Here is a 27228-nt window from a genome sequence, read left to right as displayed (position 1 = left end):
CCCTCCCCTCCCCTCCCCTCCCCTCCCCTCCCCTCTCCTCCCCTCCCCTCTCCTCTCCTTTCTCTTTCCTCTCCTCCTTTCTCCTTTCTCTTTCCTCTCCTCCTTTCTCCTTTCTCTTTCCTCTCCTCCTTTCTCCTTTCTCTTTCCTCTCGCTCTCTCTCCATCCCCCTCACTCTCTCTCCCTGGTTCTGCTCCCACCTCTTCTCCCTCCGAGTCCTGGGTTCCCGGCGGTTCGGGGCCCTCAGACTTCTTGTCCGACAGCGCGATCTAGCGGTCAGCGCTAACCTCGGCATCGAAGGTCAAAGTGACAGAACGTATTGCTGAGTTGTTGACAGTTTTACAAGTCTTGGATGAGTTTTTGAAAAACGTGTCATTCGTCTATTTGATTCTCAGTCCTGACTGAGAGAGGGCAGGATGGGAGAACGATTGGGAGCGGGATACAAACTTTCTTTGTGCCAATTAGCCGCCTACACAAATTCTTGCCCCAAGGCTGCCGGGTTCTGGTCAGTTCTCTGCAAAGAAGAGGCGGGTGGACAAGGGAAGGGGTGTTGATTCCAGGAAGAAATTAAGACTGCGCCGCCGCTGTTACCTTCTTCAAAGGCAAAAGAGGTCTCTTCACTGATTTGTTTGGGGTGAACTTAGCCAGTGTTCCTGGAGACAGTTGGAACAGTTCTGGAGTGTTTCCATAGAAAGTTCTGGCTGGTTCACCACAAGGGGGGAGAAGGGGAAACCTGAGCTGAAACGCACTGATTGTGCGTCTGGGAGGGCTGTGTGTCAGTTTTCCCCATTGTGGGCCATAAGGGTCTCAGGTAAAGATAGCTTTCACAAGCCCCTTGGAGTCAAGGTGTGAAAGGAGGAGGTAGTGTTCCGCCTGCTCTGATTCTGAGAGGCAGAGGTGCAGCCTGACCAACAAGAGTCAAAAGCAGTGTGTCTGAGTTGTGTCCTTTCCATCCCTGTATGCAACTCAACACACATTTAATGAGCACTCTCTATGTACCTGTACATGCCAAGCTCAGAGTAACTGGTATAAAGGTAGTTAAGACAAGGCCTTGTGCTCAAAACTCTGTCATGAACCACCTGGGGCTCCTAAAGCCAATTTTTGCAGCACACTTAAATCTCCCAAGAGATTGTGCCTTCAAAATATTTTACCATTAAAAGCAAGACACAGTAGACAACCACTCTCTCTGTGCTAGCAAAGCTTAGGAATCCCAGAGCCATCCTGAAAGAAACAGGTCATCCCACGCCCCTACCTTCTCAACAGGTTCTGCTTCTTCACGAAGGACTTCGTGCGTACTTCGCCCAGACATCCCACCTGTACTGAAACAATCTCCTCTAGCAGAGCATGAGCAACTTTGCAGCAGAAAGTAGAAACTGCTCATATTTATCTTCCTGTACAAGGTGGCTAGCTCAAGCCTCATGTGACATCGTGTGGTTGCATAGGAAACTAAACTATGGAGTTTCAAAAAACACTGCAACCACATACAGTATCTTCTCAGGGTGAACCATTTAGATTAACTAAAATAAAATAGTGAAATAGTGCTGAAAGTTGATTTTTTCAGTTAGCTCTGGCCTCCTTGAGCAAAGTATAAAAGACGAAAGGAAATAAATTCACTTAAGAGTTAAGAAAGCAACCCTCTTCCATTTCTTTTTTTTTTTTTTCTGGGAGATGCAATACTATTTAAGTCACCCTTACCACCACAGGTGACTCGGGATCTGTTTATTTTGTAACTGTCAAAGTAGCATAAGGTGCAAAATTTCTAGTCAGACTATTGCTCTGTATGTCAGCAGTCAGTGTGAGTATACTGACATACACTTTGAGGTTGATGGAAAACATGAACAGGAACTCATTTCTCAAGATTTGGTCTTGGCTTTCAAATTCATTACATAGTAGACTGAAATGCAATAATAATGAAACCATAGTCAAAAGAGGTTTCATTGTTCTCCATTGGAGCTCCTGTGTAGGGCAACTCGTAACCAGACCAGGGCTCCATTTGCTGCATTTGCTAATGCATTCATTTTTCTTCTCTTCTTTCTTTCTTTTTCTTTCTTTTCTTCCTTTCTTTCCTTCTTTCTTTCTTTCCTCTCTCTTTCTCTCTCTCTTTCTTCCTCTCTCCCTTCCTTTTTTCCTTCCTTCCTCTTTCCCTCCTTCCCTCCCTCCCTCCTTCCTGTCTTGTCTTGTCTTTTCCTTCTTTTCTATTCTTTTCTTTTCTTTTCTTTTCTTTCTTCCTTCCTTCCCTCCCTCCTTCCTTCCTTCTCTCTTCTTAAGATTTCAATCTATTGCCCAGGAGTGATGCTATCAAAGCTCACAGCAGCCTTGAACTGCTGAGTTCAGGCGATCCTCCTGCCTCAGCCTCCCAAGTACCTAGGACTACAGGTGTGGGCCACCACCCCCAGATGCTAATACATTTTTGTATATTTACTAATTGATTCAGCTACATTTATAAAGTACTAACACCCAAGTAATCAAAGCAGACAAAACTGCAGATTTGGGAATACTATTAAATCTAATGTAGCTGCGCCCTCTGGTGGAGAAAAGTTTGGCTATCATCTGACCATACTCATTGTCTAAATCATTCTTATCCTGAGCATTCATTCAGCAAATGCTATTACTCTAGTCCTAACGTTCACTAGGAACTGTGGGAGATTTTTTAAAGGCAAACCTAAAAGAATCCCTGCCCATAAGAAACTTAAATGTAGCAACAAAGACCAAAAAATAAGCATATGTGAAAGTTAAATAGGATTCAAGAGAGGTCTGAAAACACTGTGTAATTGAAAGCTGAAAGATCAGTGCAAAAAATAATTTGAGGGCAAATACATGGGATAGAAGAACAAGATAAATGACATCACAGGAGGCAATCAGCTCAATCCAGGATCTGGAACATTTCACATGAAAAAAAATGATACAGTTTCTCCACAAACCAATGATAAAGGAAAAGGAGAGAAAACAGATTGTTATGAAAAAAAAATATTTAGGAGCCATAACAACCAAATAATGATAGTAATAGTTGTCAATAACTTAAGAGTCTGAGATTTTTATCTTACTTGCAAGCTAACAAGTTAACCTGCCATAGTCTGACCATGGATGCTGGCCAGAACACGCTAGGAATTGAACACAAAAGACTTTGTTGCTCACAGTAATAGCAATAGCCAGAGTATTATCATTTACACCAGTTCCCCAATTCCCACAGGGCAACAGAGAGAGAGAGAGCCAGGTAACCCTGACACATGCAGTAGCTTGCCTTACAGTAACAGAATCTAAGCCTGGGATCTTTTATAAGGGCAGTAAGTCTGCCTGGCCTTTGCTCTGGAGGGACACATTGTTTTTGTTATACTGGACAGAAAACAAATTTGCCCTTTGCTCTGGAGGCAGAAATTCTCTCTGTCTCCCAAAGCTATTAGTATATAAACATCCTTGAAGAGATCATCTAGAATACAGGCAGTCAGTGCCTCTGCTCAGCAGACATGCAGAGTCTGGGATGACATGGGAGACCCATGGAGAAATATCTCCCAACATAAAGAACTGTTAGGAGTTCATGGGAGGAAGAAAGCACTGTGTGTTAAAGTAGTCCCTGAGGAATTTCTAGAGAAGGGAGACTGGGCTGGGAGTGAGCATTCTAAGCACAAAGTTCAAATTAAGTTGAAAAAAATAGCAAAGAGCTGGCAATGTCTTGGGCAATAATAAAGCAGAGTGGTTTTAGCAACAAGTTTCTGAACACAACTGGGAAAGTAATGGGGCTTGGAAGTAGCTGACAATTTATCCCTCAAGCACCCACTGTATTTTACACACTACACACAGTATTTGACAAATATCAGTCCACAAAATTTCATTTTGATCTCTGTGCTATAGTGAAGGAATTGATGCTCAGAGTAGTGAAGTTATTTGCTAGTATGTTTTGTAACTAGGATCTCAATTCAGAGCTCTTTTTTTTTTTTTTTGGAGACAGAGTCTCACTCTGTTGCTCTGGCTAGAGTGCTGTAGCGTCAGCCTAGCTCACAGCAACCTCAAACTCCTGGGCTCAAGCGGTCCTTTTCTGCTTCAGCCTCCCAAGTAGCTGGGACTACAGGCATGCGCCACCACGGCCGGCTAATTATTTCTATATATATTTTTAGTTGGCCAATTAATTTCTTTCTAGATGGAGGTCTCGCTCTTGCTCAGGCTGATTTCAAACTCCTGACCTTGAGCGGTCCACCTGCCTTGGCCTCCCAGAGTGCTAGGATTACAGGCATGAGCCACCACACCCTGCCTCAACTCAGAGCTCTTTAACAGGTAAGTCTGTGGTCTTTCCATTAGATTAAAATGAATGCTTGCTACACCATAGCAATGATAACAGATAAAAAGTCTTGTTGTAAAAAGTCCAGTCTGACAACAGGGCTCAGGGTAACTTGCTGGGAAGACAGCCTGCAAGCAAGGAGACTGGGGGAGGGGTACCACAGTCCAAGTAAGAGACACTGAGGGTCTATCTTATGGCGCTTACTGCAGTAGAATGCAGAGAACAAGGGCTGACTTTAGAAAAAAAAAGTATGGGGGCCGGGCGCTGTGGCTCACGCCTGTAATCCTAGCTCTTGGGAGGCCAAGGCGGGCGGATTGCTCAAGGTCAGGAGTTCAAAACCAGCCTGAGCAAGAGCGAGACCCCGTCTCTACTATAAACAGAAAGAAATTAATTGGCCAACTGATATATATATATAAAAAAAATTAGCCGGGCATAGTGGCACATGCCTGTAGTCCCAGCTACTCGGGAGGCTGAGGCAGAAGGATCACTCGAGCCCAGGAGTTTGAGGTTGCTGTGAGCTAGGCTGACGCCACGGCACTCACTCTAGCCTGGACAACAAAGTGAGACTCTGTCTCAAAAAAAAAAAAAAAAAAGGATGGGGAAACACCTTAAGATGAACTCACAAAGGCAGGTGGGGATGCCATGTGGAAAATTAGGGAAGTGAGGCAGGCGAGCCAGTTTTAGTGAATGAGGATAAAACAGCTTTAGACAGGCCTCGTCTATGATCAAAATCCTTGGCCATTTTCTCCTAACAAAGAAAGTTTATTGGTGACTTTCTACTATATTAATACAACTTGAATAGTGTCTGACATTCAAATACAGAAGTTTTTTTTTTTTTTAAGGAGATGTTTTCTTTTCTTTTTTCAGGAAATTGCAAACCATAAAAAAAAACTACTAAAGAGACATTTGCCTTCTGTGCAACAGGCAGAGTCATTCAAAGGGAGAACGGTGGCTTTGTTGTTTCTTGGCTGTCCAGAAGCTTGTGCCTGGGTGGCTGGAATCGTCGCACTGCGTGTGATGCGAAAGCATCTGGGAAATGCCTACACGGTCTCCTCCAGCCTCCCTCTATCTGCTGCCCAAATGTTCGACTCATCAAGCTGAAAGTACATAAAGTCCTCACTCATTGTTTAAATTGAGAAGATCATTTCAAACTCCACACAGTCTACTTTTTTAAAAAAAAAAATGTGGTTGTACTTACTGAATGCCTCTTTTTTTTTTTTTTTTTTTTGCATTTTTGGGTTCTTTTTGTTTTTTTTTTCTTGGTAGTAATAGCTTTAAAATAAAACCACAAACTGCCTCCAAAATAAAAGTTCCTGATGTTTGATGTTAGGAACACGTTAAGGACCTGTTTGCAACAGGGAAGCACAATTAGAAAACCAAATATTGCATTTTTATTTTTATTTACACTTTTTTTGAAATGAAGTCTTGTGCCTTTACTATTTTTTTTTTTTTTTTTTTGGAGACAGAGTCTCACTTTGTTGCCTAGGCTAGAGTGAGTGCCGTGGCGTCAGCCTAGCTCACAGCAACCTCACACTTCTGGGCTCAAGCGATCCTCCTGCCTCAGCCTCCCAAGTAGCTGGGACTACAGGCATGCGCCACCATACCCAGCTAATTTTTTTCTATATATATTAGTTGGCCAATTAATTTCTTTCTATTTATAGTAGAGGCGTGGTCTCGCTCTTGCTCAGGCTGGTTTCGAACTCCTGACCTTGAGTGATCCTTCTACCTCTGCCTCCCAGAGTGCTAGGATTACAGGCCTGTGCCACCGCACCCAGCCTCTATTTTTATTATTAATGAAAATGAAGCTGAAATGACTGCTCTTGCAGTTTCTAGTAGTGCTGAATGCTCATTCATGTTTTTACTCAAGAGCTAAGGTGAGGGTCTCAATGAACGCAACGAATAATGGGTTTTCACAGCATGGCTGTGGTGTGGGCTCTATGTTTGCCTCAGTGATATTCTTTCCACCTCTGTCCCACCCACTGCAAGACCACCATGTGGCCTGGGGTGGCCCTAGCACGTCTCAAGCCAGACTGCATGGGAAAAAAAAATCACTAGGGGAGACAGAAAAACATCTGTATTGATGTCTGGAACGCCACCCTCAGATCAACTAAGTCTGACCCCCAGGTGGGGGCTGGGCATTTGTCTATTTTCAAAGCTGCCTGGGTAAAACTGATGGCCAGTGAGGGTTGGCACAGGCTACTCTAAGTCTGTGCTAAAGTGTGCTGGAAATTCACCTGTCACCCAGAAAGCAAGAGGAGTTGTCTACAACTGGTAGATAAGAAGGACTAGCCACCTTTGGGCGGGTCCCCAAATTAATGGTCCAAGTGGGTGTTTAAATTTGGGTTCAGTCTAGCCAGTAGCAGTTAGGAAAATTATTATGAGGAAACCTGCAAACTGAGAAGAAAAGTTGACTGGCTGGGGTCATAGAGCTGGGAAATGGAGTGGCCAGAATCAAACCTAGTCCCTTCCGCTTCCCACACCTCCACCCTTGCCACTCCCATGTTACACCTGGGAGGCATTCAGGTCATTGTTGCCATTGACTTTAAAGTTCAAATCAGACAAAAAATGGTGCACTTTCATTTGCCAAAGGGCAATCAAGATGCTATTTATTTCTTGTTCTTACTAATATTAATGCGAAAAGACTTATCCAAAGATGAGAAAATGTTGCTTTATTTCTTCTGATAAAATATAGAGGATCTTTTTACTGTATTTATACGCAACAGATTAGTCGCATACTTATAAAGAAAGCAATGAAAGTGTGTGGTAGTTATCACAGTGATGGCGATAATTAGACATTTTCACCTTAGAAATCCTGTAACCAGTTTCCTCGTTTCACATTTACAAAACCTGAGAACCAGAGCAGTTTTAAGTAGCCTGCCCAATGCTGTGTTTCTATCAGCAGGGCCAAGATGAGAATTCAGGTGCCAGCTGCCTCGTGGGTCTTCTTTCTACTATTCCGGACACCCTATTCCTGGGCATCTCATTAATTTTGCAAAACATATGAGAACTCATTGCTTCCCTGTCCTAAGAATGCGTTGGAATAGAGCCATGGAGGGCTGCCACCTATCATAACATATCTGCATCTGCAATCTTTTAAAGTTAAAGCAAAAACAAAACTTGCCACAATAGGTAGTGACATATGCCACTGGATGTGCCTGGCCCACCCAGCACTACCAGTACAGCTGCTAAGACCAGGTACCTTGGTGCAATCAGTTCCTACTGCTATTCCAGAGGGAGCACAAGGGGATGACACCTCCAATGTCTATATGCAGCTGATACTAAGCAGGGCCACTAAGTGCAGATAAAATCGCAAACCCAGGGACCTGTGTCCTATGACAAGCAATGTCTGCTCTCTTGCCAAGTTCTCCTTTGGAAGTCCATGAGAACATTGTCTCGCCCACTTTTAATCATTCTTCTCCTAAGAGTGACCACAACTGGCATTGTCCTGCATCAGAGGGCTCCACTACTAGTAACAGAGAACAGAAATAACAGGAACCGAAACACTCATGAGAATCAAGAGGTAGGCAGTCCACAGCTGGGATGGTTTCACGAAGTCCTCAGACACCCAGGTTACTTCTATCCTCTTCTTCCACAGATGAGGCCTCTAGCTCAAGATACCACATGGTTCAAAAAATGGCTGCCCCACCTTAAGACATGACACGCAAATTTCAGCCAGAAGGAAGAAGCAAAGGACAAAAGAGGGTGTGGGGAGGGGCTCAAATGGTGGTCTTTATTGTCTTGAGGAAGTTTCTCAAAAGCTGCTCTTTGACCAGAACTTAGCGACAACTAGCTGCAAGTGAGGAGTTTGGAAATATGGCTTATTCTGGCCACCCATGTATCTGTCTAAAAACCTGAAGTTCTATTACTATGGAAGGAGAGAAAGGATAGTGACTCTATCACTAATCAATAGTAATCTAATGGTAAACATCCGTACCATCCTATATAAAGAAAAATATTCAAATTGCTTTTTGGGAAACAAATAAAATCGTATTAATTCGGAGTAATTGGGGAAAAGTCATTCTGAAAGATTAAACTGAATTATACAATATAATTAAAGGAGTACAGCTTTATTCATTTTAAGTACACACCAGAATTTAAAACAATGCTAACAAAGGTTGCATAGTAGAGGTACCAGTGTAAAGAACTGATAAAGAGTTACTCCTGATATGCATATTGGATGTTAGCTCACTTACATTGCTGATGAATGAATAAATCCCTATAAAGCGTTTAGAAACTGTCTAATCAGTTTGGGCTGCTCGAGCAAAAATACCATAGACTGCTATCAAACACTTATTTCTCACAGTTCTGAAAATCCAAATCATGGTGCCAACAGATTCAGGTGAGGGAACTCTTCCTGATTTTCAGATGCTATCTTCTTGTGTCCTCACATGGCAGAGAGAGAGAGAGAGAGAGAGAGAGAGAGAGAGAGAGAAGGAAGGAAGGAAATGAAGCAAGCTCTCTCGTGTCTCTTCTTATAAGTACATTCATTAATCCCATTCATGAGGGCTCCACGCCCATGACCCTAACTACCTCCCAAAGGCCCATCTCCAAATACCATCACATTGGGGATTAGAATTTCAACATATGAATTTTTGAGGGACACAAACATTCGACCATTAACAGGAACATTTTCCTTTTAAGAATGTAAATGTTTTGTGTTTATACTACCAATTTTATTGAGAACATTTTTTCATGGCTTCCTTTCTTCAGCAAATAGTCATTGGTCACCTTCTGTGGGCTGCTGTGCTGGTCACTCGGTATCTGAAAAGCAAGCCAAGCCAAGCCCTATCCAACGTGTCAAATACTGCTGCTGGCTGACGTTAGATTTAAGAGGCCTGTGATCGAAATTTTGATTCATTCCACTCGGTCTGGATAACGGGCTGCTAAGCACAGGGGAATCTCCTTTGCACTATGGTCTTCAGAAATTCGTTAACTCTCGGCCCTCACTCTTGTCATTATTTTGAGATTGGTTTTACTGTGAGCTAGATGGCCTGTGGAAATAGCAGGTCCCCAGAGAACAATGAGGCCTTGGAACCATCACCGATGACATCACTGCATAAACGTTTGTTTTCCCTAGCGAGTCATTTACCCCATTAAAAAATTCATAACAAACTTCATTTCATCTTTCCTATCATAGAGGGCATTGAAAGGATTACATGACATCTTTTTATAAATAAACATTATGCTGGAAAGCGAAGAAGGCAAAACAAATGCAGCTATAAATAGAAAGGGAATATACGCTTCTAGGAAAATGTAGACATTTTATAAATGGCCGTGACTGAACTGCACTTGTGAAAAGATGCTGGTGCTTATCTTATAAACTACAAGCAAGTCACAGAAGGATTCCCATATGCCCTCAAGAATTAAGAAGGCTCCTTCTAGCACTTCAAGTTCATTGAAATGTATTGAATATTGTTTGACATATCACAGAACCCAAAACTGAAGGGCACAGCCCAGTCACATCTAAAGCCTCACAATTTTGTTCTCTGGGCCTGAGATGGATGGTGGTAGAACAGAATTTATGACAGTGCTTCAGATTCCAGAATGAATAGGAAGGTCTAAAGGGACAGGAAAAGATATTAAATGAGTCTGAGAGGGGAACGCCATGGATATGGTAAGTATACAACAACAACCGAAAGAAGGTTAAACACAAGAGAATTAAAGGAAAGAAAAGCATTGACCAAATCAAGGAAGACTCTCAAGAAATATATATATTGCACTTAATAGTACATCTCAACAATATTTCTTTGATACAGATGGAACTAATGTTATTTCTTCAACATCCCAGGCTTTTAAAATCTGATGTTTAAATAGGAGGTTATATGATTTGCTTAAAGCCACAGAACTAGAAAGCGGGGCAGCCGGCTCTCAAACCCGGATCTACTGCCACAGCTGACTGAGAGAAGCAAAAGGGGCTTCTTGTTCTGGTGTCCTCCCAGACAGGGTGTTGGTCATTTGCTATGTTTCTCCCTCACCCTGGCATTCTGCTCTTCCCATCTTTGGCTCCTCACTCAGGGGCCGACCCTCCAGCCAGCTGTCCCTGTACTCACACTCCCCTCTCTGAATGGCTCTCCCTACCCAACTCTTCCCTAGGCCTTTAGAAAATAGTCCTGATAAACTCTGATCAGATCAGCTTCCCGAGAACCTTGAATTGTAACAAGTATTTCCAGAAAACATTACTTGAAAGGAAAAAAAAAAAAAAAAAGACACTGCAATGAAGGAATTTGAAGTAGCACTAACTAAAACCAGTATTTGGGAAGGAACAGATCCTATTTAATATCTTTCTACTCCGGCAACCAAAAAAAAAAGCTGGGCCTCAGCATATCTATCCATTTCTTTTTACACATTTTTAAAATAACTTAATAATATCTGACAAGTATAAAACCAAAAATCAAGTACACGTATACTTATGATATTCATTTTTAAAACCCTTATGGACTGGAAACTGCAGATGCTGCTTACAGAAGTGTAAATTGATACAATTGCTTTGGGAAAGTTTAGCATTTTATTATAAAGTTAAACACGTACGGTATAACCCAGAAATCCCAAACCTATATGCTTATCCAAGAGACATGAAAATGTATGCACATATAAAACCTGTATGCGAATGGTTATGGCCATGAACTAAAAGCAACTATAGTGTCCACTAAATGGATGAGCACATTTAGACCATGTAAACAATGGAGACTACTTATACATGAAAAGGAATAAACTACTGATATGTGCAACATGGATAGATTTCAAACACATTATGCCAAGTGAAAAAAGTCAGACAAAAAGAATGCGTGCTACATATGATTTCATTTATATGACAGTATAGCACTGGCAAAACTACAGAGACAGAAATCAGAGCACTGGTTTCCAGGGGCTGGGAATGGGGTAGGGGGTTGACTGCAAAGCAGCAAATGCAACTTTTGGCAGTCATGAAAATGTTCTACATTGTAATTTTGGTGTGGTCACAGGACTCCATACATGTGCCAAAAATGCATTGACTCATACAATTTGAAGGGTTAATATTATTGTCCATGAACATCAATTGTCCCTCAATAAATCTAACTTTAAATGTGTATTAAAGAAAAATGTGGTTTGAGATTTTTTGAATCTCAGATCTTAGAAAAATAGGTTTAAAGAAAGAAGAATGTATTACATATTTGCTGTTAGACAGGCACTTTGTTAGAAACTAGGAATACAGAAATAAGAGGCATAATCCATAACTTTAAGGAGTTTATGGTCCAGTGGAGAAGGGAGAGGAACAAACAAAGCCACAATCCTGAGTAATAAGTGCATTGTAAAGGTATGCACAAGGGCGGGGGACACACAATGAGGTCTCTAAGTCAGATTTCTGAAAATGAGGGACCCCCAGAAAGACAGATGCTCCAGTTGGGCCATGGTTCTATAGGAGTCAGGCAGCTAGATAAGAAAGGACATCCTCAGCTAAGGAAGCAAAAAGTACAAAAACAGAGAGAGAGATTTCATGGATCAGTACTAGTTTTGAAAATTGCTAAAATATATAATGTAACGAATTGAAAAGGAGAAAATTTAGACAATGTGTCAGAACATACATTCTATGGCAGTGAGACATATTAAAATGTGAGCTGTTCTTTCCAAGGCAGTGGCCAATGAGCTTGAGAATCCTTAAAACCAAGTTTATAAATGAACAGGACTCTCACATAATAAAAGTAAACATTTCTTGCTCTAGCATAGTGACTTACTAATTCTTCAATGATTCTAGGATGAACACAGACTTAACTGATCTGTTACGTTTCTACTACTTTACTGCTTCATGTCCTATCTCTGAACTTCAGTTCGTAGATTCAATGGCTTGACTCCTGCTTTCTTCTTTCTATTGTGTTCAGCATTAAAAAAAAAAAAAAAAAAGCACATGAAAACTTGGCTGTCTGCCATGCTGATGCTGCATCACCCTGGAACATACAGAAATCATTTAGCAGGATTTGTTAATTCATAGCACAAAATCCCTTCCAAAGAGGCGACCAAAACAATAGAATCTGGTTATCTAACAGATAATAACATATACATGGTCTCATAAATTAGATTCTTACAAATTATCCCACAATACTTCTGTTTCTGTTTTACTGGCCAGGACTTGGTCACGGCCATACCTCACCGCAAGGGAGGATGGGAAATGTAGTCTTACTAGCAGTCATGGGCCCAGCTGCTAGTAAAGAATGCGTATTATAGGATAACCAAGAGCCCCTGAATTAAAGATGAGATTCCCCTTATACCTCAGAATACTGGGACCATGCAGATCATGTACTTTTTAGTTAAAACTTGAATTTAGAATTTTACTTATCAAAATTTTTCTCTGATTTGGAGCTAGTCATTTTTTCTTGCAGTGTAAACCTGGAGACTCACAGGGTACTTTACAAAGCACTTAAAATGGTGCCTGACACAGAGTAAGTGCTAGATTAAGGTCATGGTCTGTTTGTAATGAAGCCACAGAAACTTATAGCTGCAAAGGAGATAATTTGGTGTAATCCTCCCCCGTGACACACACAGATATTCATTTGTAGTCTTGGTAATCTAAATAAAAATAAGGAGGTGAATTTGGTAGAATAGTAGAATTTAATACATTATTTACAAAATGAGAAAAATCTTTTCACAGAATCGTATTTTCTTTTTAAAAATATTTCTTTTAAAAATATTTTTAAACATTAAACTCTTTAGGCCTTCCTTAAGGCTCCTGGGGCAAATTGCTTGTCAATATGATTAGTTGGTTCTGCCTCTAATTATTGCAATTTTTTTATGTAAATTATTTTCTCAGTTACAAAGTTTAAAATTGTGTAGATGATAGTTCCAAACTTTCCAAATAAAAAGTTCTATTTTTATATGTTTATTTTTCTAATTATTGATCATTAATTTATTATAATCAGGCAAGTTTTATTAAGTTTTATCCAGTAAGCCACTGATCATTTCTCTCAAATTTGCCTATTAATATGTCAAAGGCAATTGGCTTTCTTTTATAAGTGCAGTTTTTTATTTCTAAGAATATCATTGAAAACTGGGCAAGAAAACACTAAAAAATGTCAGCTTTCTGTGTATCTTTTGCTATGAACTACAGTTTAAGAACTACCATTTGTTGTATATACTAGTGTTCTATTTTGGTACATGAGATATTTCCTGATGGCTAATTTTGCAAAGGAGACCTGAGAAAACCTAGATAAAATTGTTGGTCTATTATATTTATTTTATTACAAAGTATCCTGGGTAATTTCCACAGTATCAAAATGATCCCAGGAGGGGAAAAGAGGAATAACTACATATTTCCATTAATTGTAGTGTAATAATAAATAAATACTACCAAGGACATTTCCATTGGATTTTCCTTTTTTAGGGAATTAAATAGAAAACAACATTGCAATTTACTTAGGGACAAACTGTTTTGAGAACTGAATTTAGAATTAGGCCACAAGACTAATCATGTCATAAATTATTATACAAAGGGAACAAATTTTCCTCTAAATAATCTTAAAATGAGTGAATCCAACAGATCATGAATCTTATTATGTAGGCAACAATCTAATTACTGTTTTAGGAACCCTGAGGAAAAACAAAATCTTTCAAGTATTCCCTTATCCGCTATGAATTTAAAGTGTTAGGAATGTTTCTAGCGTCCTTGTCTTATAGTTATCAACAGTCTAAAATCAATGACTCTCAAGTTTTATTCCATCTCCTTCACAAAGAGCTCATTATCACAGGAAGGGCTCTACAATCTCTTTGCATAAAAAACACTTTTCTCACCACAGTCTTTACTTCTCCAAGTCCCTTATTCTTTCCAAGATTAGATTGGGAACTGTGGGCAAGTTTGGCAATCTAGTAATTTGATGTCACTATAATCTTCAAAAATGTATTCAACGTACAGTGTGCTGATACGATGAAATTGATTATTAATAAAAATCTTATACTCTATCAAACGCAGTGGAACTGGGTATAACATAGCATTTTAACTTATTTGGAAATGTCTCTTAAGCCACAGTTTTTTTGTTTTTTTTTATCCTTCCATTTATGAGTGATAAAGTGAAGGGATAAAAACACCGTAACTTAAAAATGTTATATAGCTGGTATGTTAGTTTTTTACAGCTACTATAACAAAATACCAGAAACTGGGTGGCGGAAACAACAGAAATTTACTTTCTCACAATTCTGGAAGCAAAAGTCCAAGATCAAGGTAGCAGTGAGTTTGATTTCTTCTGAGGCCTCTCTCCTTGGCTTGTAGATGGCCACTTTCCCACTGTGTCCTCACCCAGCCATCCATCTGTGAGTGGACGTGTCTGATATCACTCTCTATGTTCTAATCTTCCCTTCTTAAAACAACCAGTCATATTGGATTAGGGCCCACCCTAATGTCCCCTTTCAATTTAATTACCTCTTTAAAGCCTTATCTGCAAATACAGTCACATTCTGAGTGAGGTACTGGAGGTTAGGATTTCAGCATGTGAATTCTGGGGGAACACAATTCAGCCCACAACAGCTGGCCATCATGGAATATTAAAATCAAAGAAGGACCTCGTTTCAACCTGTGACAGCTTATTACAAAAATTATCAGAGAGAACTATCCAGCATGGCATTTCATACATCACTTTTGAACTCCTAATAAATTTTCTACACAAGGAAATTTACAAAAAGGAAGGAACAAAAACAAATTTTTTTACTAATTTTCTTCTACTTGCTAAAGCAGAGTCAGTGTCCTCAAGGGCAAAAAAAAAATCCAGCAAACTATCTCCTGCTTTTATTATGCACTAATTTTCTATTCAGCTTTCTTTTGTGACTTTTGGAACCGGGCAAACTCATGGAAAATGCACTAAGGGATTTAAAATTTAGAAAAGAAAAAAAAAAAGACGAAACTCATTCTTCAGAAACAGCACTATTTCAAGTGTATCGGTTGCACTTTGGGCTACAGATAATAGGGAATTTCACTAACAGGGATTTAAATAAGGAGGTTTCTTATATAACAACAAGCCCAGTGGCTGGCAGTTCCAGGTCAGTTAATTCAGAAGGAAAATGAAGATGGAGCTACTGGTCTCCCGTCTGTCTGCCATGTCAGGAGTTGGTTTCTGTCACCTCATGGTTGCAGGTAGATGCCTGGCAGCACCCTGCACACAAGCACACCTAGAGGCTAGAAGGGAAGCCTTCATCCTCCCAAATCTTTTTTTATCAAACAGGAAAATTTTCTCAGAAGGCTACCCCTTACATCACATGGTCCTGTTGTTTCCTAGAACACCCCTAATAAAGAGAAATGAACTTCATTTCATTGCTTTTCACACGTATGCACAGCCAGGATGGACACATGCTTTTTGACTAATTTCCTCACCAGGGCACCAACCACTTCAGCAGGAAGGCAATCAATTTACATTTTAACAGAATTTTCATAAGAGAATTTGAGTTTATAAGCATCATGATTCCAATGTATTCTGCAGTGATTTAATGCATTATTCCGGTTATCTATTGCTGTGTAAAAAGTCATCCCCAAACATAGCTTAAAACAGTTGATCATGGCCCGGCATGGTAGCTCACTCCTGTAATCCTAGTACTCTGGGAGGCCGAGGCAGGAGGATCGCTCAAAGTCAGGAGTTCAAGACCAGCCTGAGGAAGAACGAGACCCCATCTCTACTAAAAACAGAAAGAAATTAATTGGCCAACTAAAAATATATAGAAAAGAATTAACCAGGCATGGTGGCACATGGCTGTAGTCCCAGTTACTCAGGAGGCTGAGGCAGGAGGATCGCTTGAGCCCAGGAGTTTGAGGTTGCTGTGAGCTAGGCTGAAGCTATGGCACTCTAGCCCGGGCAACACAGTGAGACTCCGTCTCAAAAAAAAAAAAAAAAAAAAAAAAAAAAAAAAAAAAAACAGTCATTTGTTTTTCTCACTGATCTTGGCTGAATGCACTCATCAAGGCAGTTCTCCCTTGGGACCTCTAGGCAGATGCAGTCAGGTGGCTGGGCCTGGGGTTGTCTTGAAGGCTTCTTCACTCATGTCTGGCACTTCAAGATTCAAACGGTCGCAGGTTAGAACAGCTCAAGCTCCTTGGACATTTCTCTCTTTCTTTCTAGAAGGTCTCTCCACTTGGTGACTGCAGGGTAGGTGGACTTCTCGCATGGCGGCTGAGGCTCCCTAAGTAAGTGTCTCCTGAGAAACTGTCAGAAGCTGCATGGCCATTCCTAACCTATCCTTGGAAGTCAAACAACATCACTTTTGCTACATTTATTCGTCAAGGCTACTACAACACTGCTCAGGTTCAAGGGGAGGGAATACAGACTCTACATCTTGATAAGAGGAGTGTTGAAAAATTGGCAGACATATTTTAATACCACCACACACCCCTTAGAGGTTCGCCCTACTGGTCAACAACTCAGCTGGACCATCTCTTAAGTTACCTGTGACTCCACTAAACCTGCTTTCCCTGGTCATCTGAACCTCCAGCCCTTCGTCTCTCATTGTTTTCCCTGTGGCTAATTCCCACATTCGCTTCACAGACCTCCGTTCCAAGGATGGACTATTTGAAGGTAGAAATTATGGTCTTTGTGAAAGGGGACCAGGACTTCTAGTTAATCCCTAGTTATTTCGATAAAGCCAAAATCAACCCTACTAAGACATAGACTCTCGAATCCAGTGTTTCAAACTAGAAAATGTATAATAAGCCTTATTTCCACTCATACCTTTTGGTCTCCAAAGGAGGAGTAAAGTGCAAAAATATCCAAATAATAATGTGGACTATTGTCCTATACCAGTGAAGCCCAAAACTACCTGGCTGCTGGGTCTGTCCATCCCTCCGGTGGACATGAACAGAGAAAGAGAAAGCAGGAAGGCCAGTGTGGAAGAAGTTCCCACCTTGGTAGGCCATTCTGAGCCTGCCTAGTGTCCTACCCCCCTGAAGTGGAGGATTGGTTTTAATATTGTCTTGCTCATCTAGTAAAAAGGATGAGCATCTGCAGTCTTATCTCATTCATTCCTGAATGCCTGCATGCCTCTGCTCAATATCAGTCAAGCAGACTGATCTTTTCCTGAAGGAAAGATTAGAGTGAGAGCCTGCAGATCTGACTATTCCTCAAAACAATTTCACAGAGAAAAAAAATTAAAGAAAAATTCTTAGGGATGGCTTAGCTATTTAGGAAAAAAAAAAAAGAAACATATTTTACATATATAGGAAGAAGGAAAGGAAAGGAACTTAATGATGCTTAATCAAGAACATATAGTACACTATGTGTAAGCAAACCGTTCAAGCCCTAGTATCTTTGATTCAGTCTTCAGTTATATTAATGTTATTTTGCTTGTTCATTTGTTTGCTTTGTTTTATTTTAAGCAGGAATGTTCAAGGAAACAGGAAGTTATTTTTGCAAGTATTTTTGAGAATGCAAAGGACAATATTTATAACTACTTTATCTCAATATAATAGAATATAATAGAATTGAGACTATACATACTATTATCATAAAATGCAAGTAAAATCTATACCTATTCTGTATTTTGTCATCAAAAATTGAGTTTCTATCTAATTCTGTAACTGAGATGAGGAAAGAGTTTTCCTCTAAACTTTAAAAATTTGTCTTACTAGTTTTAAGTATTTCTATTGGTAACCTTGATGTTATAAATATTTGTTTTTTGAAACTGTGTTTGTTAAACTATTGTAGAAAACTGCTCATGAAGAGTTGTAAACTCTGTTTACCCGCCAAGGTTGATTGCATCCACCAACCCTGGGCAATTGGTCCACTGCTTTTGACTTTGCTGATCTAGCTCTAGCTAACTCAATCAATTAAAAAATAGATAAAATAAAACAGAAAAAAAACTACATATAGTGTCTTAAAATTGGAAACGTTGCTGAAAGCATTTCTACTTGCAAAAACTTTATTATACAAAATAACTCTAACAGATTAAAACACAATGTAGAGTCTTGATTTGTCATAACCATGGCATAGACCGTTTTATTAGGGGAGCCCTGGTGGACTCCTCTGCCTCTTTCATTTTCTGACATTCCTGCCTAGCAAATCTCAAATTCTGAATAAGAAGCACATGTGAAGGGTAGTTGGAGGGTCAATTTCAAAAGAAAAATAATTATGAAAATTTCAGCAATATAATAGAAAATAAAAAGAGATTAGGGAACTAAATTGTGAAGTATGTCCCAATTCTATCATTTTTTATGAGTGCATAAAAATTGCATCAATATTAAAAGTGAAAATTAAGGGAATCCGTAAGGGCCATCTCATGATGATTCCTAAAAACATCCTGTCAGAGAGCTCTCCTTACTTCTAGCCCCCAGCCCTGTGGTCACAATGAGCTTTGAGTACACTGTGTTAGGAACATTCTATAAGACAACTCACCCAGTGTATTTACACATAGACAAAAGAAAAAAGGGAGGAGGAGAGGAGTACTGTTCTAGCTTATAAGAGCCGTAGGATATACAAACAGATATACTGGGTAGTCCTTGGTGAGAGCATGACTTGAAAAACTATATAAAAGACATTTTGGGGTCAATTGGAAAAATTTGAATGTGGACAGTATATTAGGAAATGGTTATTCATTTATTAGGAGGTATAATGTTCCCATGATACATAGGATAATGTGCTGAAGTATTTTGGAATAAAATTTCATATGATTTACAATTTAAAATGTTTTAGTGAAAAAATACATAGATGAAGTATATGTGGTAAAGTGATAATTGTCAGATATAGATTGTGAGGACTTAAGTGTTGATTATATTCTTCCTTTTGATTTTAAATAAAATCAAAATAAAAAGTTGTTTTTTTTTTAAATGAGTATTATTCCTGACCCCAACTTAAAGTATTCTTAAAATAAGAAGAAAAGATATATTAAAGTGGGTTTAAGAAGATGGAACCTAGGGGCCGGGCATGGTGGCTCACGCCTGTAATCCTAGCACTTTGGGAGGCCGAGGCAGGCGGATTGCTCAAGGTCAGGAGTTCGAAACCAGCCTGAGCGAGACCCCATCTCTACCAAAAATAGAAATAAATTAATTGACCAGCTAAAAATATATATACAAAAAATTAGCCGGGCATGGTGGCGCATGCCTATAGTCCCAGCTACTCGGGAGGCTGAGGCAGTAGGATCGCTGAGCCCCGAAGATTGAGGTTGCTGTGAGCCAGGCTGATGCCACGGCACTCACTCTAGCCTAGGCAACAAAGTGAGACTCTGTCTCAAAAAAAAAAAAAGAAGATGGAACCTATAACAACTTGAAAATAGATTTAGCAAATATAGCAAAGTACTTTCCTTCAGATGAAAGGCCCTCATCATTAAAACAAAACTAGAAATTTTGATCACCGTAGATTTTCGTGGCTTGATAAGATTATGTCTACAGCATTTCCTTCATGCATATTGGCCTGAAAGTTCAAGATATAAATTATACCCTAGAAGCTAACCAAGTCCACCAGTAAAAAATGCTGGACTCTTCTTATTGATTTCAGTGTTTCTCTCTCCCAGACTGAATGAAACAATTAGTCAGAATAAATCTCTGTGGCATGAAGTAAGAACAATAACAAGTAACATTATCAATGGTAATAATAATGCCTACCCTGTATTAAGCACTTAGTGAAAGGCACGATAAATTGGTAGGGACATTAAAGAGTGGAGCTTCAGTATTATTGACAGATAAGGCATATTGCACATACTAAGATACGTAGTCATTATGGATAGTCCTTCCTTAAGCCAGTTGTCCAACAGAATTTTATTAAGTCTATTTCTGTAATACATTCTATTCTACATCAAAACTTCAAAATTGTAAAAGAATGAAGAAAGTTTATGAGATTTATGGGACAACATCAAAAGAGCAAATATTCAAGTTATAGGAATTCAAGGAGAATAGAAAGGGGTAGAAAGCTAAGAATAAAAATGAAAGTGTGACCAGATACAGCAGTGCACTCCTATAGTCCCAGCTACTGCACAGGCTGAGGCAGGAGGATCATTTGATTGCAGGTGTTTGAGGCTGTAGTGCACTATGATTATGTCTGAAAATAACCATTGTACTCCAGCCTGGGCAACATAGCCAGATGCTATTTTTACAAAAATAAAAATAAAATAAAAAACTTTTTAAAAAAGGAAAAGGACATTCCATGCAAATGGAAACCAAAAGAGAGCAGGGGTAGCTATACTTACATCAGATAAAAGAGACTTTAAGTCAAAAATTGTAAAATATGACAAACAAGGTCATTATATTATGATAAGGGGATCAATTCATCAAGAAGATGTAACAATTGTAAATATATGCACCCACCATCAGAGCACCTAAATATATAAGCAAATATTAATAGATCTGAAGAGAGAGAGAGACTGCAATACAGTAATAGCAGGAGACTTCAATACCACACTTTTGGAAATGGATAGATCATTAAAACACAAAATCAATCAGAAAACATTGGACTTAAACTACACTTTAGACTAAATGGACCTAACAGACATGTATAGAACATTCCAGTTGATAGCAGCAGAATATACACTTTTCTCAAGTACACATGAAATATTCTCCAGAATAGATCATATGTTAGGCCACAAAACAAAACTTAACAAATTTAAGAAGATCAGAATCATATCAAGTATCTTCTCCAACCACAATGATATGAAACCAGAGATCAATAATAAGAGAAATTTTGGAAATTTTACATATATGTGGAAATTAAACAACATGCTCCTAAACAACAAATGGGTTAAAAGAAGAAATTAGAAGGGAAATTTGAAAATGTCTTAAGACAAATAAAAATGGAAACATATCAAAACTTATGGGGTACAGTAACCACAGTTTTATTAATAAAAGGGAAGTTTATAGTAAATAAATGCCTACTTCAAAAAAAAACATGTTAAGTAAAACAACCTAACATCAAACCACAAGGAGCTAGAAAAAGAAGAAAAAACTAAAACCAAACTTAGTAGAAGAAAGGAAACAATCAAGATCATAGCAGAAATGAGTGAAATAGAGACAAGAAAAATAAAGGAACAGATCAAAAAAATTGAGAGCTGATTTTTTGAAAAAATAAACAAAGTAGATAAATCTTTAGCTAAACTAAGAAAAGAGAGAGGAGAATCAAAACAAATAAGAAATGAATGGGAAGACATTACAACTGATACCACAGAAATACAAAGGATCATAAGAGACTATGATGAAAAATTATATGACACCAAATTGAACAACCTAAAAAAAAATAGATAAGTTCCTAGACATATACAATCCATAAAGACCGAATCATGAAGAAATAGGAAATCTGAACAGAACAAATGAATAAAGAGATTAAACTAATAATAAAAAGTCTCCCCTGAAAGAAAAGCCCAGGACCTGGTGGCTTCACTGCTGAATTCTGCCCAACACTTAAAGAAGAAATAATATCAATCCTTCTCAAGCTCTTCCAAAAAATTGAAGAAGAGGAAAAATGTACAAACTCATTTTACGAGGCTAGCATTGATACCCTCATACCAAAGCCACACAGGACAGTATAAAAGAAGAAAATTACAGGTTAGTCAATATCTTTAGGAACACAGATGTAAGAATCCACAACAAAATACTAATAAACTGAATTCAACAGCAAATTTAAAAGATCATTCACTATGTTCAAGTGGCATCTATCCCTGTAATGCAAGGATGGTTCAACATATGCAAATCAAAATGTGACACACAACGTTAACAGAATGAAGTGCAAAAACCATATAATCATCTCAATAGAAACATTAAATATATTCAACAAAATTCATCATCTCTTCATAATAAAAACTCTCAACAAATTAGACATAGAAGGAATGTACCTCAACACAATAAAGGCTGTATATGACAAACCCATAGCTAACATCATATTCAATGATGAAAAGTTTAAATCTTTTTTTCCCTAAGATTAGGAACAAGGCAAGGATGCCCACTTTCACCACTTTTGTTCAGCATAGTACTGGAAGTCCTAGCCAGAGGAATTAGGCAAGAGAAAAGAAAGATTTTTAAAATATGACCCAAAAGCACAGGCAACAAAAGCAAAAATTGACAAATGAGATTACATCAAACTAAAAAGCTTATGCACAGCAACAGAAAAACAATCAACAAAGTGAAGAGACAACCTGTGGAATGGGAGAATATATTTGCAAACGATACATCTAATAAGGAGTTAACATCCAAAATATATTAGGAACACAAACCACTCAATAGTAAGAAAACAAATAACCTGATTTAAAAATGGGCAAAGAATCTGAATGGACATTTCTCAAAAGAAGATTTACAAACAGCCAACAAGTATATGGAAAAATACTCAACATCACTAATCATTAGAGAAATGCAAATTAAAATCACAATAAGATATTACCTCACATCTATTAAAATGGCTGTTATAAAAAAGATAAAAGATAAGTATTGGTAAGGTTATAAAGAAAAGGGACCACTTGCACACTATTGGTGGACATGTAAATTAGTATTGCCATTATGGAAAATAATACAGAGGTCCCTCAAGAAATTAAAAATAGAACTACCATATGATCTAGTAATACCACTATTGGGTATACATCAAAAGGAAACAAAATCAATAAGTCAAAGAGATACTTGCACTCTGGTGTTCATTGCAGCATTACTCACAATAGCCAAGATATGGAATCAACCTAAGTATCCATCAACAGATGAATGGATAAAGAAAATGTGGTCTATACAAATAATAAATACTATTCAGCCTTTAAAAAGAAGTAAATTCTGTCATTTGTAACAATGTAGATAAACCTAAAGGACATTACATTAAGTGAAATAAGCCTGGTGCTGAAAGACAAATACCACATGATTCCACTTTTATGTGGAGGGTAAAAAAATGTCAAACAGGAACAAAGAGTAGAATGGTGGATACCAAAGGCTGGGGTGTGGGGTAGTGGAGCAATGTTGATCAAAGGACACAAAATTTCAGTTATACAAGAGGAATAATTTCAAGAGGTCTATTGTACATCATGGTGACTACAGTTAATAGCAACATATTGTATATTTGAAAATTACTAAGAGAGTAGATTTTAAGTTTTCTCACCACAACAAAAAAAATTATGTGAGGTAGTGCTTATGTTAAATAGCTTCATTTAGCTCTTCCACAATGTATACATATATCAAAAGATCATGTTGTACACCATAAATAGATATAATTTTTACTTGTCAATTAAAAATAAAGAAAACAACTTCAAAATTGCATTTTTATACACAATTCCCAAACATTAATTCGGCATATATTCAGATGATGCTCAAGAAAATATTCGTTTCTTCAACAAATATTATGTAATAGACAAAAGAATTACAAGGTTGCCCTTTATATGTCAATGAACTTGCAGATGAACGAGAGAGATCATGAATGCAAAACATGCTTACTATTACACATATGTGTAACATGTGCTATAGTAGTTTAAAAAGCTGATCACTTCTGACTGGCAAGCCCCTGATGTATTCTATTTTCTTTTCTTTTATTTAATTTTATTTTTAAAGATTGGATCTCACTCTGTCACTCAGCCTGCATGCAGTGGCGAGATCATAGCTCGCTGTAACTTCCAACTCCTAGGCTCAAGCATCCTCTTGCCTCAGCCTCCCAAGTAGCTGGGACTACAGGATCCTGGTATTTTAAATTTAGATTTATTCTGTTATTATTTAATTCTATGGAATGTGGTTTCATTTTCTTCCCTGTCTAATACTGCCCTCTAGCGGTACTACGGCTCCTTTGCAGTGCCTCCCTACTCCCTGTACAGAAAGGAATCTGGGAACGTTCACTACATCAACAAATTGTTGCGGAATCTGAATTGACTTGTGGACGTGGTTTCAAGTTGAGCCATTTTAAGCCTTGTTTCCCTTAGAAATGACTGTTGTAATCTTCCAGAAAAACTGTGTCCGACCATAAAAGTACCATGGCTTGTGGAATCCTTATCACAGGATGCACTGGGAAAAGGCAGTGATCCCTGAAAAACAAGATATAGAAGGAAAAAGTAAACCTTCCATTGCTTTCATGAAAAATCCAATTCCTGTTCCCAGGCTACTGTTGAGAGACTGCTAAGGGAAGAGGAAGCTCACAGTTCCCTGAGTTTGAATCTGATTGAAACATCATCCTAAGAACTTTGAAATCTAGATGCATGTATCAAAAGTCAAAAATCCCGTCATGTCAAAAGTGGAGTTGCTTTCTCTTTTGCAAGAGGTGACAATTTAGCTACTCCTTTAGCCAAGTATGTGAGGTAAAGGGCAAACTCTGACCTGGCAAGACCTTCACAACAGGCCAAGGAAAAGGCTGAGGCTCTAGAATTGTGTGAAAGGTTGTCAATGCAACCGGCAGAGTTACATCTTTGAATATTGGTTATTCCGTCAACAAAACAAAAATGTGGATTGTTCTTTAAGTATGGATGGAGTCATTGTGTGCCTAAAAATGGTTTCTTCTTTCCATGGCACATGAGGGTTTTATTGGAGAGGTGCTAATAAAATCCCAAAGCTGGAATAGTCATCCTTGCCAGAAGCTTTGCAATACAGTCGTCCCTCAGTATCTAAAATCCGCACATGTTCAAGTCCAACCATGGATGGATGCTGAACCCGCAGACATGGAGAACCGACTGTGCTCTGACCTCCCTGCTGAGGAAGCATGGCTCAGGATGTACCTTCCCGAAAGCAGAGACTTTTGTCTGTCTTGCTCATGGATGTGCACCCCAGGGCCTGGAACCCTGCCAGGTTCCTCCGTAGACTTTCCAATGTTTGTTGAATGAATATATGAGGGAAAAGTGCTCCTCCTTTCGCCATGCAAACCAGTACTGCCCTGGGACACAAGGAAGGGTAGGTTTGGGAGTATCTGAAGACAGAACCTTGGGCAGAACAGTGCCTGGGTGAGTTAATTTCTCCTGGAATTAGTGAAGCAGTTGACAAGAAGGGATGGGGTGGGAGAAATATGCAAAATCATGTTCCTGGGCATTTGTGATGTGCCAGTGACTCTCAGAATGAACTGGGATACTTTGAAGGGCAGCGATGACGGGCGGGAATTCAGAATCATGGTTGTTTTAATGTAGATGTGACCTAAAGTGGCTCCCAAACTCGTGGGGCCTTCAGCATTAACCTCCTCATGTTTCCTGAGTGGCATTTTCCAGTTCTACAATTCTCATATTCTTTGATTCGAGTATCTGTCCATTTTCTTCAAGGAAAACGCTGCCACTATAAATTATAACTGCTAGTCCTAGATCACCTCCACTGTCAACTTTCCTGTTTTCCTCTGATTATGGTGAAAAATCTAAGAATAGCGTAGCCTACCCACTTTACAAATTTATCCATTTTCCTACTAATTTTGCTCTCTTTGTGGCATTTATTTTGCTTTTCACACAAAATATAATTTTTAAGACATTAGGTTATTGTTAATATTCTTAGTACACCTCTAGGCATCCTTACTTTCATCTACACTGACAACTCACTTCCCTCAATATTTTAAAATCTTGCATAATCTATTATAATATCCTCCTCATTGGCCATTTTATCTCCACTATGCTCCATCTGATATACTACTGCATACATCTTCTGAATTTCTCCAATAATATTTTCTCCTACCCCCAATTGTGCCCCATCAAAAAAATCAAGAAATGCTGTAACAGATCTTCAGATGTCAAAATATCATAAATTTCAGATTCAGTACATTTCATAATTTCTCTCTCTCCTTCCAAAACTTTGAGCAGAATATTCTACATTTCTAGAATTAGCTTATTTTCCACCTGTTAATCTTATTTTAAAAAACATTATTTTATGCTTAACTCTACTCACCCTTAATTGCACACACCAAGTGCCTGGAGTATTCTAAAGGTGAGGTTTAATCTGTGAATATTAGTTCCTTAAGAAGCTACTAATTGGCAAGGAATGAGCCCTGATTCAAATTATGCCAACAGTGGTACCCTACCGTTGACAGATCCTAAGCCAGTCAAAGCCCAAACTTGAAATTTTTGGACTTGGAACCAGAAATGGCCCTCATTTTTTTATCAGGTGTATCCTGCCAAAATTCCTGTGTTGAACCCTTAAAGTCCCAGTGTGACTACATTTGAAGATAGGGCCCATAGGGAGGTAATAAAGGTTAGATGAATAGAACTTGGCATCCAAAGGGTAAAGAAAAGAAGAAAAAAAATTAAAAAAATAAGAAATATTTTTTAAATTAAAAAAAAAAACAGGTTAAATGAGGTCATAAGGGTGGGGCCCTACTCCCATATTATTGGTGTCCTTATAAGAAGAGGAAGAAACATCCCAGCATGTTTTCTCTCCACACACCGTGAGGGAAAGCCATGTGAGGGTGTGCGGAGAACACTGCTGTCTGTCTGCAAGCCAGGAAGGGAACCTCACCAGGAACCAAATAAGCTCACACCTGATCTAGGATTCCTAAGCCTCTAGAACTGTGAGAACCGAAATTGCCATTGTTTAAGCCATCCAATCTGCAGCACTTTGTTATGGTAGCCCAACCCAACCAATACAGGTTGTGAAGCTGGGGAAGTGTTAGTTACCAGAGTTACATGTCTTCTATGCTGAAAAGGGATTTTGAAAGAAAGAGCCAAGACAAGAGATGGAGGAACAGCCCTGTGCTCCAGTTATTTATTCACAGAACAAAGAGTAGAACACTACAGAAGCATCCTTCTTTATTTTTCTTTGTATATATTATATGTATGACTGAATTAGTTTTATAATCAGAAAATATTTCAAAAATAATATAATATATGCATGGAGTACTAATTAAGTGTTCCATACAAGTCCGTTTCTTTTTTTTTCCCCTCGGCATACTTAATAATCACCTATAACAAAAAGTCATTTCTACCAATTAAAATGTTGATTTGGAAACCAATTATCACAAATTTATTATTTAAACCAGATGACTACAACTTTAAGAAATGAGCACAGGGAATCTTTGGACAAACTGATATTCAAAATTACTTTTTGAGAAATGTATCATTTTGTTTGCTTTTCTTTCAGTCCTCTAAAGGAATTCTGTTAGTTGCTTTTCGTCTAGATTTT

The sequence above is a fragment of the Microcebus murinus genome, chromosome 5 (assembly GCF_040939455.1).
Source record: "Microcebus murinus isolate Inina chromosome 5, M.murinus_Inina_mat1.0, whole genome shotgun sequence".
In the NCBI taxonomy this organism is placed as follows: domain Eukaryota; kingdom Metazoa; phylum Chordata; class Mammalia; order Primates; family Cheirogaleidae; genus Microcebus; species Microcebus murinus.
The sequence above is the reverse complement of the archived record's forward strand: the minus strand, read 5'-3'. Positions refer to the sequence as shown.